This window comes from Cherax quadricarinatus, chromosome 49, assembly GCF_038502225.1.
Source record: "Cherax quadricarinatus isolate ZL_2023a chromosome 49, ASM3850222v1, whole genome shotgun sequence".
Taxonomy (NCBI): Eukaryota; Metazoa; Arthropoda; class Malacostraca; order Decapoda; family Parastacidae; genus Cherax; species Cherax quadricarinatus.
The window spans coordinates 20,632,678-20,652,932 of NC_091340.1; the positions used below are offsets into that span (position 1 = coordinate 20,632,678).

Here is a 20,255-nt window from a genome sequence, read left to right on the forward strand (position 1 = left end):
ATCACTGATTTCATCATTGCTTAGTTAATCTTAAGTTAATTTTAAGCCAGCCCGTAATGCTATGCATATAAGTGGCTTTGGCATGCTGCTCTTACCTGTATTTTTTGTACCTCTGTATGTATGCTCAAATTACTAAATAAATAAATAAATAAATAGATGGATTAAGCAAAATGTCTATATCAACATTTTATACACATTTACTGCGCCTCAGTGATTATTATTGTGTTATTATCATTATTAATATGGCGTCTTCAAGACCAATTACTCTTAATGAGTGGCTCTGAGACAGGCAAGCAGACAGAAAGACAGACACAGGTAGACAGCAGACACTCAGGTAGACAGACACAGGTAGACGGACAGACACACAGGTAGACAGACACACAGGTAGACAGACACACACAGGCTGACAGACACACAGGTAGACAGAAAGACACACAGGAAGACAAAGACACACAAGTAGACAGACAGGTAGACAGAAAGACACACACAGGTAGACAGACAGATACACAGGTAGACACACAGGTAGACAGACACACAGGTAGACAGAAAGACACACACAGGTAGACAGACACAGGTAGACAAAGACACACAGGTAGACAAAGACAGACACAGGTAGACAGAAAGACACACACACAGGTAGACAGACAGATAAACAGACACACAGAGATACACAGATATATAGGCAGACAGATACAGACAGGTTTATGTGCAACAGTGAAAACAAATAGAGAGTTCGAGAGTAAGAGCCTTTCTTGCCACAATCTCCAGTGCAAGATTCAGACTTCATCTTAGGGGCCATGGTAAAATTTACTGTCCAGTTAGTACAGTTAATACAGTATGATGCTGCTGATAGGACAGGGTTACTCAAACTGATGCTGCCTGCATGACGCATTGCCGCCGCGAGTATTGTCAAATATTGTACAGTGGTGTGCATCAGCCGGCCCAGCCCAGCTGCCAGATGCACGGTCGTAAGTCGAGTGGACGTATGTCGAGCAGGTCGTAAGTCGAATGGTAGGTGTATTTGTAATAATGATAATAATAAATAATAATGATAATTATACGTATTTCAAACCATTGTACAAAAGTACAGTGGACCCTCGATTAATGTCTGGATCGGATAGCGCCAAAATCGGATAACGCCTTGCTTTGGTATGAAAAAATTGGCTCGGATAACACCTAAAAACTCAGTTAGGAGCTTTAGTCCCGAACGTGTCGGCACGGCGGCCTGAGCGGGCCCAGCCACTCACTCCGTGTACCAGCCAGTGAGCCATTGTTTACAAAGCCAGTGAGGACGATTCAGCATGTACATGCGATATATTTTGTATTATTCCATTATTTTTGGTGTTACAATTGTAACTGTTAAATAAGCCACCATGGGCACCAAGAAAGCTTCTAGTACCAGCCCTATGGTAAAGAATGTGAGAAACACATATAATTTAAGAATAAGTTTGTAGAAAAATACGAAAGTGGTGATGGTAGAGGGTGGTAGTGGTGGTGGTAGAGGGTGGTAGTGGTGGTGGTAGTAGAGGGTGGTAGTGGTGGTGGTGGTGGTAGAGGGTGGTAGTGGTGGTGGTGGTAGTGGTGGTGGTAGAGGGTGGTAGTGGTGGTGGTAGTAGAGGGTGGTAGTGGTGGTGGTGGTAGAGGGTAGTAGTGGTGGTGGTGGTAGAGGGTGGTAGAGGGTGGTAGTGGTGGTGGTGGTAGAGGGTGGTAGTGGTGATGGTGGTAGAGGGTGGTAGTGGTGATGGTGGTAGTGGAGGTGGTAGAGGGTAGTGGTGGTGGTAGAGGGTGGTAGTGATTGTGATGGTGGTAGAGGGTGGTAGCAATGGTGGTAGAGGGTGGTAGTGGTGGTGGTAGTAGAGGGTGGTAGTGGTGGTGAGGGTGGTAGTGGTGGTGGTGGTGGTAGAGGGTGGTAGTGGTGGTGGTGGTAGTGGTGGTGGTAGAGGGTGGTAGTGGTGGTGGTAGTAGAGGGTGGTAGTGGTGGTGGTGGTAGAGGGTAGTAGTGGTGGTGGTGGTAGAGGGTGGTAGTGGTGGTGGTGGTAGAGGGTGGTAGTGGTGATGGTGGTAGAGGGTGGTAGTGGTGATGGTGGTAGAGGGTGGTAGTGGAGGTGGTAGAGGGTAGTGGTGGTGGTAGAGGGTGGTAGTGATTGTGATGGTGGTAGAGGGTGGTAGCAATGGTGGTAGAGGGTGGTAGTGATGGTGGTAGCAATTGTGATGGTGGCAGCGATTGTGATGGTGGTAATGATGGTGGTAGAGGGTGGTAGTGATGGTGGTAGTAAAGGGTGGTAGTAGAGGGTGGTAGTGATGGGGGTAGTAGAGGGTGGTAGTGATGGGGGTAGTAGAGGGTGGTAGTGATGGGGGTAGTAGAGGGTGGTAGTGATGGCGGTAGTAGAGGGTGGTAGTGATGGTGGTAATGATGGTGGTAGTGATGGTGGTAGTGATGGTGGTAGTAGAGGGTGGTAGTAGTTGTGATGGTGGTATGGTATGATAAGGTATGGTGAGGCTGCCAGTTCTGATAAAAAAGTGGCTGAAAAATATGTGCAGGACTTTAAGGAATACACAGAGGCTGAAAAATTAAAACCCTACAAGTATTCAATTGTGACAAAACAAGCATGTTTAAGAAGAAAATGCCAAACATGACCTACATTACTCAGAAGGAAAAGGCACTCCCAGGACACAAGCCAGAAAAGGAGTTGTGAAGTCTTTGTGGAAGGGGATTCCCCTTCCAAACAACAGAACACCTTCATCCTCTGCCTTCCTCCCATCTCACCACTCATCAACAAATCCACAATAAAGGTAAGTGTGATGTTATTATTGTTTTATTCATCATGCATCATTGTTTTCTGTGAAGGGAAATGTACATTTCATGTAAAAAAATTATTTGGTTTATACTTTTGGGTATCTGGAACGGATTAATTGGATTTCCATTATTTCTTGTGGGGAAAATTAATTCGGTTAAAGGATAAAGGCTAGCTCTGCAGAATGGATTAAAGGTGTTAACCGAGGGTCCACTGTAAACAACAATTTGAAAGAGTATAATATGCACAACATATGAAGCCAACTTTGACTAGTGGTAAAAGTACTGTTGTTATTGATGTTATTTAATAAGCTTAGTACAGTGGACCCCCGCTTAACGATCACCTCCAAATGCGACCAATTATGTAAGTGTATTTATGTAAGTGCGTTTGTACATGTATGTTTGGGGGTCTGAAATGGACTAATCTACTTCACAATATTCCTTATGGGAAAAAATTCGGTCAGCACTGGCACCTGAACATACTACTGGAATGAAAAAAGTTCGTTAACCGGGGGTCCACTGTATATACACGGTAGTTATGCTGGTTAAAACAATAGTTACAAATGCACTCAGCAACAACAACCGTCATTGTTAAAATAGCAAAAATACATACCTTCTCTGCAGTACTGTACTGTATTGCACAGTATTGAATTGTACCATACCCAGAGCTAAGTGGTATGACCTATGAGAAGAGGTTAAAGGAAATCAACCTGACGACAATGGAGGACAGGAGAGAGAGGGACATAACGGCACATAAAATATGTACTGAGAGGAATTGACAAGGTGGACAGAGACAGAATGTTCCAGAGATGGGTTACAGGAACAAGGAGTCACAATTGGAAGTTGAAGACTCAGATGAGTCACAGGGATGTTAGGAAGTACATTTCTTTAGCCATAAAGTTGTCAGGAAGTGGAACAGTCTATGTACTGTACTGTGCAGTTCAGTACTGTACTAAACTGTACTGTACAGTACTGAAATGAACTAAACTGTACTGTACAGTACTGAAATGAACTAAACTGTACTGTATTGTACCAGCATCACAACTAACACACACAATGTTAATAACAAATTCTACATAATGTTTGGTAACAAAATTATAAATGTTCATTTGAACACAAAGATAAACAATACAACAGTCATGGGACAAGATGAAGGTGATTTATAACTTATATGTACAACTGAACACTAAACTAACTCCCTCACCCCCACACAATGCAACATAACATTCCCACACCCCTATTCCCCCCCCCCCCCGCACACACACACACACTGTGTGTACCGCTAACAACAATATTCAATAAATCAATAGAAACTGAGGTGTGGCAGAAGCAAACATAGTCCCAATTTTTAAGAAAGGAAACAGGCAGCATTAAACTACACACTAGAAGAGTGGTGGAGCACCTAGAAAGAAATTGGCTCAGACATGACAAACAGCATGGCTTCAGGGAAGGGAAATCCTGTGTCACAAACCTACTGGCATTCTACAACAAGGTAACAGAAAAAAGACAGGAGAGAGAGAAATGGGTAGATTGCATCTTCTTGGACTGTAAGAAGACTTTTGGGACAGTACCACACAAGAGATTGGTGCAAAAGCTAGAGGAGTAGGCAGGAATAGAAAGGAAAGCACTGCAATGGATCAAGGAATACCTGACAGGAAGGAAACGAGTGATGGTACATGACGAGATGTCAGAGTAGGTGCGTGTGTCACATGGGGTTTCACGAGCGTCAGTCCTAGGGCCAGTGCCGTTTCTTGTATATGTGAATGATACGATAGAAGGGATAGATTCAGGGGTATCCCAGTTTGCAGACAATGTGAAGCTAATGAGGAGAGTACAAGTGAATGAGGATCGAGTAAGCCTACAAGGAAATCTGGACAGGCTGCAAGACTGGTCGAACAAATAGCTCCTGGAGTTTAACCCAAGCAAGTGCAAAGTCATGATGTTTGGGGAAGGACAAAGATTGCAAATGAAGAACAGCCTAGGAGGTCAAAGGCTTCAAAATTCACTCAAGGAAAAGGATCTTAGGGCGAGTATCACACTGAGCACATCTGAGGCGCACATCAACCAAATAACTGCTGCAGCATATGGGTGCCCGGCAAACCTAAGAATAGTGTTTCAAGACTCTGTACACCATGTAAGTCAGGTCCATATTGGAATATGCTGCCCCAGTATGGAACCCACACCTGGTCAAACACATCAAGAAATTAGAGAAAATACAAAGGTTTTCAACAAAACTAGTCCCAGAACTAAGGAGTATGCCCTACAAGGAGGGGTTAAGGGTAATCAACCTGACAACACTAAAGGACAGGAGTTATAGTGGGTACATGATAATGACATAAAAAATTACCAAGAGGAATTAACGAGGTAGACAGGGACAGAATGTTTCAGAGGTGGGACACAGCAACAAGGGATCACAACTGGAAGCTGAAGACTCAGATGAGACACAGGAATGTTAGAAAGTATTTTTTCAGTCACAGATTTGTCAGGAAGTGGAACAATCCAGTGAGTGATGTAGTGGAGGCAGGATCTATACATAGCTTTAAGAAGAGATTCTATAAAGTTCATGAAGCAGGAAGAGAGTGGACCTAGTAGTGACCAGTGAAGAGACAGGGCCAGGAGCTGTGACTCGACTCTTGCAACCACAAACAGGCGAGTATAAATAGGTGAGTACAGTGGACCCCCGCATACCATTGGCATTACATAACGTTAACTCCGCATACCGATACATTTTATCGCTAAGATTTTGCCTCGCATACCGCTAAAAAACCCGCTCAACGCTGTTCGTCTGAGACGCATCTAATGTGCGGCCTGAGCCAGCCTCACATGTTCCGTCGGTGGCATTGTTTACCAGCCAGCCTCCGCAGTAACATCCAAGCATACAATCGGAACATTTCGTATTATTACAGTGTTTTTGGTGATTTTATCTGCAAAATAAGTGACCATGGGCCCCAAGAAAGCTTCTAGTGCCAACCCTACAGCAATAAGGGTGAGAATTACTATAGAGATGAAGAAAGAGATCATTGCTAAGTATGAAAGTGGAGTGCGTGTCTCCGAGCTGGCCAGGTTGTACAGTGGACCCCCGGTTAACGATATTTTTTCACTCCAGAAGTATGTTCAGGTGCCAGTACTGACCGAATTTATTCCCATAAGGAATATTGTGAAGTAGATTAGTCCATTTCAGACCCCCAAACATACACGTACAAACGCACTTACATAAATACACTTACATAATTGGTCGCATTCGGAGGTGATCGTTATGCGGGGGTCCACTGTATAATAAACCCCAATCAACCATCGCTACTATTGTGGGCAACAAAATGGCAATCAAGGAAGCTGTTCTTGCCAAAGGTTCAACTGTGTTTTCGAAACAGAGATCGCAAGTGATGGAAGACGTTGAGAGACTCTTATTGGTATGGATAAATGAAAAACAGATAGCAGGAGATAGCATCTCTCAAGTGATCATAAGTGAAAAGGCTAGGAAGTTGCATCAGAATTTAATTAAAAAAATGCCTGCAACTAGTGATGATGTGAGTGAATTTAAGGCCAGCAAAGGTTGGTTTGAGAGATTTAAGAAGCGTAGTGGCATACATAGTGTGATAAGGCATGGTGAGGCTGCCAGTTAGGACCACAAAGCAGCTGAAAAACATGTGCAGGAATTCAAGGAGTACATAGACAGTGAAGGACTGAAACCTGAACAAGTGTTTAATTGTGATGAAACAGGCCTGTTTTGGAAGAAAATGCCAAGCAGGACCTACATTACTCAGGAGGAAAAGGCACTCCCAGGACATAAGCCTATGAAAGACAGGCTTACTCTGTTGATGAGTTCCAATGCTAGTGATGATTGCAAAGTGAAGCCTTTATTAGTGTATCACTCAGAAACTCCCAGAGCATTCAGGCAAAAGAATATCCTCAAGGCTAATTTGTGTGTGCTGTGGAGGGCAAACAGTAAGGCATGGGTCACTAGGGACTTTTTCTATGACTGGTTACACCATGCATTTGCCCCCAATGTGAAAGATTACCTAACTGAAAAGAAATTAGACCTTAAGTGCCTCCTGGTGTTAGACAATGCCCCTGGTCATCCTACAGACGTGGCAGAGCGACTTTATGGAGACATGAAGTTCATTAAGGTGAAGTTTTTGCCTCCTAATACCACTCCTCTCCTGCAGCCCATGGACCAGCAGGTTATTGCAAACTTCAAAAAACTGTACACAAAAGCTCTGTTTGAAAGGTGCTTTGTAGTGACCTCAGAAACTCAATTGGCTCTAAGAGAGTTTTGGAGAGAGCACTTTAATATCCTCAATTGTGTAAACCTTATAGGTAAGGCTTGGGAGGGAGTGACTAAGAGGACCTTGAACTCTGCTTGGAAGAAACTGTGGTCAGAATGTGTAGACAAAAGGGATTTTGAAGGATTTGAGGCTAACCCTGAGAGGAGTATGCCAGTTGAGGAATCCATTGTGGCATTGGGAAAGTCCTTGGGGTTGGAGGTTAGTGGGGATAATGTGGAAGAGTTGGTGGAGGAGGACAATGAAGAACTAACCACTGATGAGCTGCTAGATCAACTTTAACAGCAAGAGGCCAGACCTGAGGAAACTGGTTCGGAGGAGGGGAGAGAGAAATTGAAGAAGTTGCCTACTTCAAAGATTAAGGAAATGTGTGGGATGTGGCTTAAAGTGCAAACCTTTTTTGATGACAATCACCCTAACACAGCTATTGCAAGCCGTGCTGGTGACTATTACACTGACACTGTTGTGAAACACTTTAGGGAAGTCATAAAGGAACGAGAGGTACAGGCCACTATGGACAGATATATTGTGCGACAGAAGTCCAGTGACTCTGAAGCTGGTCCTAGTGGCATTAAAAGAAGAAGGGAAGTAACCCCAGAAAAGGACTTGACACCTCAAGTCTTAATGGAAGGGGATTCCTCTTCTAAACACTAAGACTCTCTCCTCCCATCCCATCAATCATCACTAGATCTTCAATAAAGGTAAGTGTCATGTAACTGTGCATGCCTTTTTCAGTTTGTGTGTATTAAAATTAATATTTCATGTGGTAAAATTTTTTTTTTTCATACTTTGGGGTGTCTTGCACGGATTAATTTGACTTCCATTATTTCTTATGGGGAAAATTCATTCGCATAACGATAATTTCGCATAACAATGAGCTCTCAGGAACGGATTAATATCGTTATGCGGGGGTCCACTGTACTCACACACAAAACACCACACACACACACACACACACACACACACACACACACACACACACACACACACACACACACACACACACACACACAGCCAGGAGCTGAGTCTCGACCCCTGCAACCACAATTAGGTGAGCACACACACACACACACACACACACACACACACACACACACACACACACACACACACACACACACACACACACACACACACACAATTTTCTTTGATTGCAAGAAGGCCTTCGACACAGTTCCTCACAAGAGATTAGTGCAAAAGCTAGAGGACCAGGCATGCATAACAGGAAGGGCACTGCAATGGCTCAGAGAATACCTGACAGGGAGGCAACAACAGAGTCATGGTACGTGATGAGGAGTCAAAGTGGGCGCCTGTGATGAGTGGAGTTAAACAGGGGTCAGCCCTAGGACCAGTGCTATTTTTGGTATACGTAAACGACATGACGGAAGGGATAGATTCAGAAGTGTCCTTGTTTGCAGATGATGTGAAGTTAATGAGGAGAATAAAATTGGATGAGGATCAGGCAGGACTACAAAGAGACCTGGAGAGGCTGCAAGCCTGGTCCAACAACTGGCTACTAGAATTTAACCCTACCAAATGCAGAGTCATGAAGATCGGGGAAGGACAAAGAAGACCACAGACAGAGGATAGGCTAGGTGGCCAAAGAATGCAAACCTCACTCAAGGTAAAGGATCTTGGGGTGAGTATAATACTGAGCACATCTGAGGGGCACATCAACCAAATAACTTCTGCAGCATATGGGCGCCTGGCAAACCTAAGAACAGCGTTCTGACACCTCAGTAAAGAATTATTCACGACTCTGTACACAGTGTATGTCAGACCCATACTGGAGTATGCAGCACCCGTCTGGAACCCACACCTGGCCAAGCATGACAAGAAATTAGAGGAAGTGCAAAGGTTCGAAACAAGACTAGTCCTGAAACTATGGGGCCCATCCTACAAGGAGATGTTAAGGAAAATCAACCTGACAACACTAGAGGACAGGGGGGACATGATAACGTATAAAATACTGAGAGGAACTGACAAGGTGGATAGGGACAAAATGTTTCAGGGATGTGACACAGCAACAAGGGGACACAACTGGAAGTTGAAGACTCAGATGAGTCACAGGGATGTAAGACATACTTCATCAGCCATGGAGTTGTCAGAAAGTGGAACAGTCTGGAGAGTGATGTAGTGGAGGCAGGATCCATACATAGCTTTAAGAAGAGGTATTATAAAGCTCATAAAGCAAGGAGAGAGCAGACTTAGTAGCAACCAGTGAAGAGGCAGGGCCAGGAGCTATGAATCGACCCCTGGAATCACAATTAAGTGAGTACACACACCATATAGAGGAGCAACACACATACCTGATCAACCAGGCTGTTACTGCTGGCCACACGCAACACTACACATATGCTACTAAGTATGATAATCTATGTAACTGTATTTGTTCATACCTGAATAAACTTAATTACTTACGAACTATAGCCCGGCTGGTCAGGTACTGACTTTAGGTGCCTGTCCAGTGCCTGTTTGAAGACAGCCAGGGATCTACTGGTAATCTCCCTTATGCATGCAGGGAGGCAGCTGAACAGTCTTGGGCTTCTGACACTTACTGTGTTGTCTCTCAGTGCACTCATGGCATCCCTGCTTTTCACTGGGGGAACATTGCATCTCCTGCTAAGTCTGAGCCATCACTATTCCCTGAGGGATCATTTCCTTTTGCTAATACATACATACATACATCCTGCACATCTCTCAAAACCTTAAATTATAACATTGTTAAAAACACTTGTAAAAACACTTGTTAAATCTTACTCCAGTGTATTATCCAGTAACTAACTCCTAATAATTAGGCATTATTATTACACCATTACAGCATGAACCAGTTCAAGAAGAGTGCCAAAAGGTGTCTGATGAATGTAGCTACAGAAAGGGAGGGGAATGATTTTCTATTTGTTAGCTAACATACGTGTAAATTTTACCTTATTCCTAGCAATGACCCTCGTATTGTAGATAGTCTTAATGACCCTCGTGTAGTAGATAGTCTTTTTAGTATGATAATAAGATGTTATCTTCATTATAGAATAATAAGAAAATATTATAACCTTTATATTATAATAATAAGGTAAAAGGACCCCAATGGAAATAAGTCACTCAGTCTGACTCTTTTGGGTTATCCTAGGTTCTCTACACATATGCTGCTATGTATGATAATTATATGTAATTGTATTTGTGTATACCTGAATAAACTTACTTACTTACTTACTTACAGGTATTATTATTATTATATCTCTACATAAACTGTACTTAATTACATTATCAATACAGTGGCCCCCGCATACCGTTGGCCTTACATAACGTTAAATCAGCATACCGATACGTTTTATCGCTAAGATTTTGCCTCGCATACCGCCCAAAAACCCGCTCACCGCTCTTCGTCCGAGACGCGTCCAATGTGCGCCCTCAGCCAGCCTCACGTTCCGCCGGTGGCATTGTTTACCAGCCAGCCTCCGCGGTAACATCCAAGCATACAATCGGAATATTTCGTATTATTACAGTGTTTTTGGTGATTTTATCTGCAAAATAAGTGACCATGGGCCCCAAGAAAGCTTCTAGTGCCAACCCTACAGGAATAAGGGTGAGAATTACTATAGAGATGAAGAAAGAGATCATTGATAAGTATGAAAGTGGAGTGCGTGTCTCCGAGCTGGCCAGGTTGTATAATAAACCCAAGTCAACCATCGCTACTATTGTGGGCAACAAAAAGGCAATCAAGGAAGCTGTTCTTGCCAAAGGTTCAACTGTGTTTTCGAAACAGAGATCGCAAGTGATGGAAGATGTTGAGAGACTCTTATTGGTATGGATAAATGAAAAACAGATAGCAGGAGATAGCATCTCTCAAGTGATCATAAGTGAAAAGGCTAGGAAGTTGCATCAGGATTTAATTAAAAAAATGCCTGCAACTAGTGATGATGTGAGTGAATTTAAGGCCAGCAAAGGTTGGTTTGAGAGATTTAAGAAGCGTAGTGGCATACATAGTGTGATAAGGCATGGTGAGGCTGCCAGTTCGGACCACAAAGCAGCTGAAAAATATGTGCAGGAATTCAAGGAGTACATAGAAAGTGAAGGACTGAAACCTGAACAAGTGTTTAATTGTGATGAAACAGGCCTGTTCTGGAAGAAAATGCCAAGCAGGACCTACATTACTGAGGAGGAAAAGGCACTCCCAGGACATAAGCCTATGAAAGACAGGCTTACTCTGTTGATGTGTTCCAATGCTACTGGTGATTGCAAAGTGAAGCCTTTATTAGTGTATCACTCAGAAACTCCCAGACCGTTCAGACAAAAGAATATCCTCAAGGCTAATCTGTGTGTGCTGTGGAGGGCAAACAGTAAGGCATGGGTCACTAGGGACTTTTTCTATGACTGGTTACACCATGCATTTGCCCCCAATGTGAAAGATTACCTAACTGAAAAGAAATTAGACCTTAAGTGCCTCCTGGTGTTAGACAATGCCCCTGGTCATCCTACAGACGTGGCAGAGCGACTTTATGGAGACATGAAGTTCATTAAGGTGAAGTTTTTGCCTCCTAATACCACTCCTCTCCTGCAGCCCATGGACCAGCAGGTTATTGCAAACTTCAAAAAACTGTACACAAAAGCTCTGTTTGAAAGGTGCTTTGTAGTGACCTCAGAAACTCAACTGACTCTAAGAGACTTTTGGAGAGATCACTTTAATATCCTCAATTGTGTAAACCTTATAGGTAAGGCTTGGGAGGGAGTGACTAAGAGGACCTTGAACTCTGCTTGGAAGAAACTGTGGTCAGAATGTGTAGACAAAAGGGATTTTGAAGGATTTGAGGCTAACCCTGAGAGGAGTATGCCAGTTGAGGAATCAATTGTGGCATTGGGGAAGTCCTTGGGGTTGGAGGTTAGTGGGGATGATGTGGAAGAGTTGGTGGAGGAGGACAATGAAGAACCACTGATGAGCTGCTAGATCAACTTCAACAGCAAGAGGCCAGACCTGAGGAAACTGGTTCGGAGGAGGGGAGAGAGAAATTGAAGAAGTTGTCAACTACAAAGATTAAGGAAATCTGTGCAATGTGGCTGAAAGTGCAAACCTTTATGGATGAAAATCACCCTCACACAGCTATTGCAAGCCGTGCTGGTGACTATAACACTGACAATGTTGTGAAACACTTTAGGGAAGTCATAAAGGAACGAGAGGTACAGGCCACTATGGACAGATATGTTGTGCGACAGAAGTCCAGTGACTCTGAAGCTGGTCCTAGTGGCATTAAAAGAAGAAGGGAAGTAACCCCAGAAAAGGACTTGACACCTCAAGTCTTAATGGAAGGGGATTCCCCTTCTAAACATTAAGACTCTCTCCTCCTCCCATCCCATCAATCATCACCAGATCTTCAATAAAGGTAAGTGTCATGTAATTGTGCATGCCTTTTTCAGTTTGTGTGTATTAAAATTAATATTTCATGTGGTAAAAATATTTTTTTTTTCATACTTGGGGTGTCTTGCACGGATTAATTTGATTTCCATTATTTCTTATGGGGAAAATTCATCCGCATAACGATAATTTCGCATAACAATGAGCTCTCAGGAACGGATTAATATCGTTATGCGGGGGTCCACTGTACATAACATAAACAGTATTTTATACAAACATTATCATCATCATTGAGGATATCATAAGTTACTGAAGATATCATACATTACTGAGGATATCACAAGTTACTGAGGATTTCATAAGTTACTGAGGATATCATACATTACTAAGACCATATGTTGCTGAGGATATCATAAGTTACTGAGGATATCATACATTACTGAGACCATATGTTGCTGAGGATATCATAAGTTACTGAGGATATCATACATTACTGAGACCATATGTTGCTGAGGATATCATAAGTTACTGAGGATATCATAAGTTACTAAGGATATAATACATTACTGAGGATATTATACATTACTGAGGATATTATACATTACTGAGGATATCATAAGTTACTGACAATATCATAAGTCACTGAGGATACATTAAGTTACTGAGGATATATGTTACTGAGGGTATCATAAGTTGCTGAGGATATTACACATTACTGAGGCTATCATAAGTTACTGAGGATATCATAAGTTACTGAGGATATATTAAGTTACTGAGGATATCATAAGTTACTGAGCACATCATAAGTTACTGAGGATATCATAAGTTACTGAGGTTATCTTAAGTTACTGAGAATATTATACATTACTGAGGATATCATAAGTTACTGAGGATATCATAAGTTACTGAGGATATATTAAGTTACTGAGGATATTATACGTTACTGAGGATATATTAGGTTACTGATAATATCATAAGTTACTGAGGATATCATAAGTTACTGAGGATAACATGAGTTACTGAGGATATACTAGGTAACTGAGGATATATTAGGTAACTGAGAATATATTAACTGAGGATATATTAGGTAACTGAGAATATATTAACTGAGGATATATTAGGTAACTGAGGATATATTAGGTAACTGAGGATATATTAGGTAACTGAGGATATATTAGGCAACTGAGGATATATTAAGTAACTGAGGATATATTAGGTAACTGAAGATATATTAGGTAACTGAGAATATATTAGGTAACTGAGGATATATTAGGTAACTGAGGATATATTAGGTCACTGAGGATACATTAGGTAACTGAGGATATATTAGGTAACTGAGGATATATTAGGTAACTGAGGATATATTAGGTAACTGAGGATACATTAGGTAACTGAGGATATATTAGGCAACTGAGGATACATTAGGTAACTGAGGATATATTAGGCAACTGAGGATATATTAGGTAACTGAGGATACATTAGGTAACTGAGGATATATTAGGCAACTGAGGATATATTAGGTAACTGAGGATACATAAGGTAACTGAGGATATATTAGGTCACTGAGGATACATTAGGTAACTGAGGATATATTAGGTAACTGAGGATATATTAGGTAACTGAGAATATATTTGGTAACTGAGGATACATTAGGTAACTGAGGATACATTAGGTAACTGAGGATATATTAGGTAACTGAGGATACATTAGGTAACTGAGGATGTATTAGGTAACTGAGGATATATTAGGTAACTGAGGATATATTAGGTAACTGAGGATATATTAGGTAACTGAGGATATATTAGGTCACAGAGAATATATTAGGTAACTGAGGATACATTAGGTAACTGAGGATATATTAGGTAACTGAGGATACATTAGGTAACTGAGGATATATTAGGTAACTGAGGATATATTAGGTAACTGAGGATATATTAGGTAACTGAGGATATATTAGGTAACTGAGGATATATTAGGTAACTGAGGATTTATTATGTTAGAGGATATATTAGGTTACTGAGGATGTATTTGAGGGTATATTTGCTGAGGATATATTAGTGAGGATATATTTCCCAAGTATATATTTACTGAGTATATACTGAGTATATACAATGACTGAGTATAATTGACTGAGAATATACTTACTGAGGATATATTGACTGAGGATATATTTACTGAGGATACATTTACTGAGGATATACGTTAACTAACAGTTTAGATACATCAGTTACTGAGGATATCCTCGCCGGGGAAGCACTAAACCCTGTCGTGGCCACACATACCTTTAATATGATCCAAGGTGTGTGAGGATCACCTGCTGATCCAGGGATCAAGCCAGGTATACCACTATCCACGTATACAACCCACGTATATCCCTCCTCCAACCCCTCACAGGTATACCACTATCCACGTATACAACCCACGTATATCCCTCCTCCAGCCCCTCACAGGTATACCACTATCCACGTATACAACCCACGTATATCCCTCCTCCAGCCCCTCACAGGTATACCACTATCCACGAATACAACCCACGTATATCCCTCCTCCAGCCCCTCACAGGTATACCACTATCCACGTATACAACCCACGTATATCCCTCCTCCAGCCCCTCACAGGTATACCACTATCCACGTATACAACCCACGTATATCCCTCCTCCAGCCCCTCACAGGTATACCACTATCCACGTATACAACCCACGTATATCCCTCCTCCAGCCCCTCACAGGTATACCACTATCCACGTATACAACCCACGTATATCCCTCCTCCAGCCCCTCACAGGTATACCACTATCCACGTATAGAACCCACGTATATCCCTCCTCCAGCCCCTCACAGGTATACCACTATCCACGTATACAACCCACGTATATCCCTCCTCCAGCCCCTCACAGGTATACCATTATCCACGTATACAACCCACGTATATCCCTCCTGCAGCCCCTCACAGGTATACCACTATCCACGTATACAACCCACGTATATCCCTCCTCCAGTCCCTCACAGGTATACCACTACCCAGGTATACAACCCACGTATATCCCTCCTCCAGTCCCTCACAGGTATACCACTACCCAGGTATACAACCCACGTATATCCCTCCTCCAGCCCCTCACAGGTATACCACTACCCAGGTATACAACCCACGTATATCCCTCCTCCAGCCCCTCACAGGTATACCACTATCCACGTATACAACCCACGTATATCCCTCCTCCAGTCCCTCACAGGTAAACCACTACCCAGGTATACAACCCACGTATATCCCTCCTCCAGCCCCTCACAGGTATACCACTACCCAGGTATACAACCCACGTATATCCCTCCTCCAGCCCCTCACAGGTATACCACTACCCAGGTATACAACCCACGTATATCCCTCCTCCAGCCCCTAACAGGTATACCAATACCCAGGTATACAACCCACGTATATCCCTCCTCCAGCCCCTCACAGGTATACCAATACCCAGGTATACAACCCACGTATATCCCTCCTCCAGCCCCTCACAGGTATACTACTACCCAGGTATACAACCCACGTATATCCCTCCTCCAGCCCCTCACAGGTATACCACTACCCAGGTATACAACCCACGTATATCCCTCCTCCAGCCCCTCACAGGTATACCACTACCCAGGTATACAACCCATGTACATCCCTCCTCCAGTCCCTCACAGGGATACCACTACCCAGGTATACAACCCACGTATATCCCTCCTCCAGCCCCTCACAGCTATACCACTACACAGGTATACAACCCACGTATATCCCTACTCCAGCCCTTCACAGGTATACCACTACCCAGGTATACAACCCACGTATATCCCTCCTCCAGTCCCTCACAGGTATACCAATACCCAGGTATACAACCCACGTATGTCCCTCCTCCAGCCCCTCACAGGTATACCAATACCCAGGTATACAACCCACGTATATCCCTCCTCCAGCCCCTCACAGGTATACCACTACACAGGTATACAACCCACGTATATCCCTCCTCCAGCCCCTCACAGGTATACCAATACCCAGGTATACAACCCACGTATATCCCTCCTCCAGCCCCTCACAGGTATACCACTACCCAGGTATACAACCCACGTATATCCCTCCTCCAGCCCCTCACAGGTATACTACTACCTAGGTATACAACCCACGTATATCCCTCCTCCAGCCCCTCACAGGTATACCACTACACAGGTATACAACCCACGTATATCCCTCCTCCAGTCCCTCACAGGTATACCAATACCCAGGTATACAACCCACGTATATCCCTCCTCCAGCCCCTCACAGGTATAACACTACCCAGGTATACAACCCACGTATATCCCTCCTCCAGCCCCTCACAGGTATACTACTACCTAGGTATACAACCCACGTATATCCCTCCTCCAGCCCCTCACAGGTATACCACTACACAGGTATACAACCCACGTATATCCCTCCTCCAGTCCCTCACAGGTATACCAATACCCAGGTATACAACCCACGTATATCCCTCCTCCAGCCCCTCACAGGTATACCAATACCCAGGTATACAACCCACATATATCCCTCCTCCAGCCCCTCACAGGTATACTACTACCTAGGTATACAACCCACGTATATCCCTCCTCCAGCCCCTCACAGGTATACCACTACACAGGTATACAACCCACGTATATCCCTCCTCCAGCCCTTCACAGGTATACCACTACCCAGGTATACAACCCACGTATATCCCTCCTCCAGCCCCTCACAGGTATACCACTACCCAGGTATACAACCCACGTATATCCCTCCTCCAGTCCCTCACAGGTATACCACTACCTAGGTATACAACCCACGTATATCCCTCCTCCAGTCCCTCACAGGTATACCAATACCCAGGTATACAACCCACGTATATCCCTCCTCCAGTCCCTCACAGGTATACCACTACCCAGGTATACAACCCACGTATATCCCTCCTCCAGCCCCTCACAGGTATACCAATACCCAGGTATACAACCCACGTATATCGCTCCTCCAGCCCCTCACAAGGTATACACATATACTTACGCTCCACCTGAATGTTGCTAGACAAATCAGGCCACAGGATAATCAATATACGAGGCTGGTAATGTGTATAAATGTGTATTAATGTGTATTAATGTGTATATGAGGGACACAATGTAAGAGGAATCAACAGCAGACGATTCTGATAGATGAAAACCCTACCATCTATCGTATTGTTTACCTCTTATTTACCATCATATATACCCTCAGTAACCTCTAGGAAGGTATATAATTTAAAGGTATATACTGGCTTATATTTTTGAGCTCAGTTAAATTATTAGATGCAAAAATAATTAATAATTTGTATGTTTTGGAAGGTTTTGTCCAAAGATGTTAGGTCTGCGCGCCATTTTTAAAGGCAGATTATTAAGCTGAATTGTAAATATGTTCCAGTGACTACCGTGAAGGTATACCTGTATTACAGTGACTACCGTGAAGGTATACCTGCATTACAGTGACTACCGTGAAGGTATACCTGTATTACAGTGACTACCGTGAAGGTATACCTGTATTACAGTGACTATCGTGAAGGTATACCTGTATTAGTGACTACCGTGAAGGTATACCTGTATTACAGTGACTACCGTGAAGGTATACCTGTATTACAGTGACTACCGTGAAGGTATACCTGTATTACAGTGACTACCGTGAAGGTATACCTGTATTACAGTGACTACCGTGAAGGTATACCTGTATTACAGTGACTATCGTGAAGGTATACCTGTATTACAGTGACTACCGTGAAGGTATACCTGTATTACAGTGACTATCGTGAAGGTATACCTGTATTACAGCGACTACCGTGAAGGTATACCTGTATTACAGTGACTATCGTGAAGGTATACCTGTATTACAGTGACTATCGTGAAGGCATACCTGTATTACAGTGACTATCGGGAAGGTATACATGTATTACAGTGACTACCGTGAAGGTATACCTGTATTACAGTGACTACCGTGAAGGTATACCTGTATTACAGTGACTACCGTGAAGGTATACCTGTATTACAGTGACTACCGTGTAGGTATACCTGTATTACAGTGACTACCGTGAAGGTATACCTGTATTACAGTGACTACCGTGAAGGTATACCTGTATTACAGTGACTACCTTGAAGGTATGCCTGTATTACAGTGACTACCGTGAAGGTATACATGTATTACAGTGACTATCGTGAAGGTATCCCTGTATTTCAGTGACTATCGTGAAAGTATACCTGTATTACAGTGACTACCGTGAAGGTATACCTGTATTACAGTGACTACCGTGAAGGTAAACATGTATTGCAGTGACTACCGTGAAGGTATACCTGTATTACATTGACTACCGTGAAGGTATACCTGTATTACAGTGTCTACCGTGAAGGTATACCTGTATTACAGTGACTACCGTGAAGGTATACCTGTATTACAGTGACTACCGTGAAGGTATACATGTATTGCAGTGACTACCGTGAAGGTATACCTGTATTACATTGACTACCGTGAAGGTATACCTGTATTACAGTGACTACCGTGAAAGTATACCTGTATTACAGTGACTATCGTGAAGGTATACCTGTATTACAGTGACTACCGTGAAGGTATACCTGTATTACAGTGACTACTATGAAGGTATCCCTGTATTTCAGTGACTATCGTGAAAGTATCCCTGTATTTCAGTGACTACCGTGAAGGTATACCTGTATTACAGTGGCTACTATGAAGGTATCCCTGTATTTCAGTGACTATCGTGAGAGTATACCTGTATTACAGTGACTGCCGTGAAGGTATACCTGTATTAAAGTGACTACCGTGAAGGTATACCTGTATTACAGTGACTACCATGAAGGTATCCCTGTATTTCAGTGACTATCGTGAAAGTATCCCTGTATTTCAGTGACTACCGTGAAGGTATACCTGTATTACAGTGACTACTATGAAGGTATCCCTGTATTTCAGTGACTATCGTGAAAATATCCCTGTATATATCTCTGTATTACAGTGACTACCGTGAAGGTATACCTGTATTACAGTGACTACCGTGAAGATATCCCTGTATTACAGTGACTACCGTGAAGGTATCCTTGTATTACAGTGACTACCGTGAATATATCCCTGTATTACAGTGACTACCGTGAAGGTATCCCTGTATTACAGTGACTACCGTGAAGGTATCCCTGTATTACAGTGACTACCGTGAATATATCCCTGTATTACAGTGACTACCGTGAAGGTATCCCTGTATTACAGTGACTACCGTGAAGGTATCCCTGTATTACAGTGACTACCGTAAATATATCCCTGTATTACAGTGACTACCGTGAAGGTATCCCTGTATTACAGTGACTACCGTGAAGGTATCCCTCTATTACAGTGGCTACCATGAAGGTATCCCTGTATTACAGTGAGTACCGTGAAGGTATCCTTGTATTACAGTGACTGTACCAAATAGGTATCCCTGTATTACACAACACAAGTAGTGTTGTGTGACACTGAATCAGTCTCACCTTCAAGGACCATAACATTGTATCAATCGCATCTGCTAGAAAAATGACAGGATGGATAATGAGAACCTTCAAAACTAGGGAGGCCAAGCCCATGATGACACTCTTCAGGTCACTTGTTCTATCTAGGCTGGAATATTGCTGCACACTAACAGCACCTTTCAAGGCAGGTGAAATTGCTGACCTAGAAAATGTACAGGGAGCCTTCACAGCGTGCATAACCTGGAGTTTACCTGGAGAGAGTTCCAGGGGTCAACGCCCCCGCGGCCCGGTCTGTGACCAGGCCTCCTGATGGATCAGAGC

At 43.0% G+C, this 20,255-nt stretch overlaps 1 protein-coding gene across 2 annotated transcripts in view; it reads right to left on the bottom strand.

The window, feature by feature from the left end:
• Positions 1 to 17,616, bottom strand: part of LOC128697027 (actin-binding protein IPP) — a 228,889-nt gene extending 211,273 nt beyond the window's left edge. The window contains exons 1-2 of one of the 2 annotated variants that reach the window (XM_070095246.1): positions 17,470 to 17,616; positions 9,499 to 9,723 (exon numbers count right to left, since the gene is read on the bottom strand). The gene's annotated coding sequence lies outside the window, so the exon portion shown is untranslated. The remainder of the gene's footprint in view (positions 1 to 9,498; positions 9,724 to 17,469) is intronic. The other variant, XM_070095245.1, reaches the window with a different exon arrangement.
• Positions 17,617 to 20,255: the final 2,639 nt, after the last annotated feature.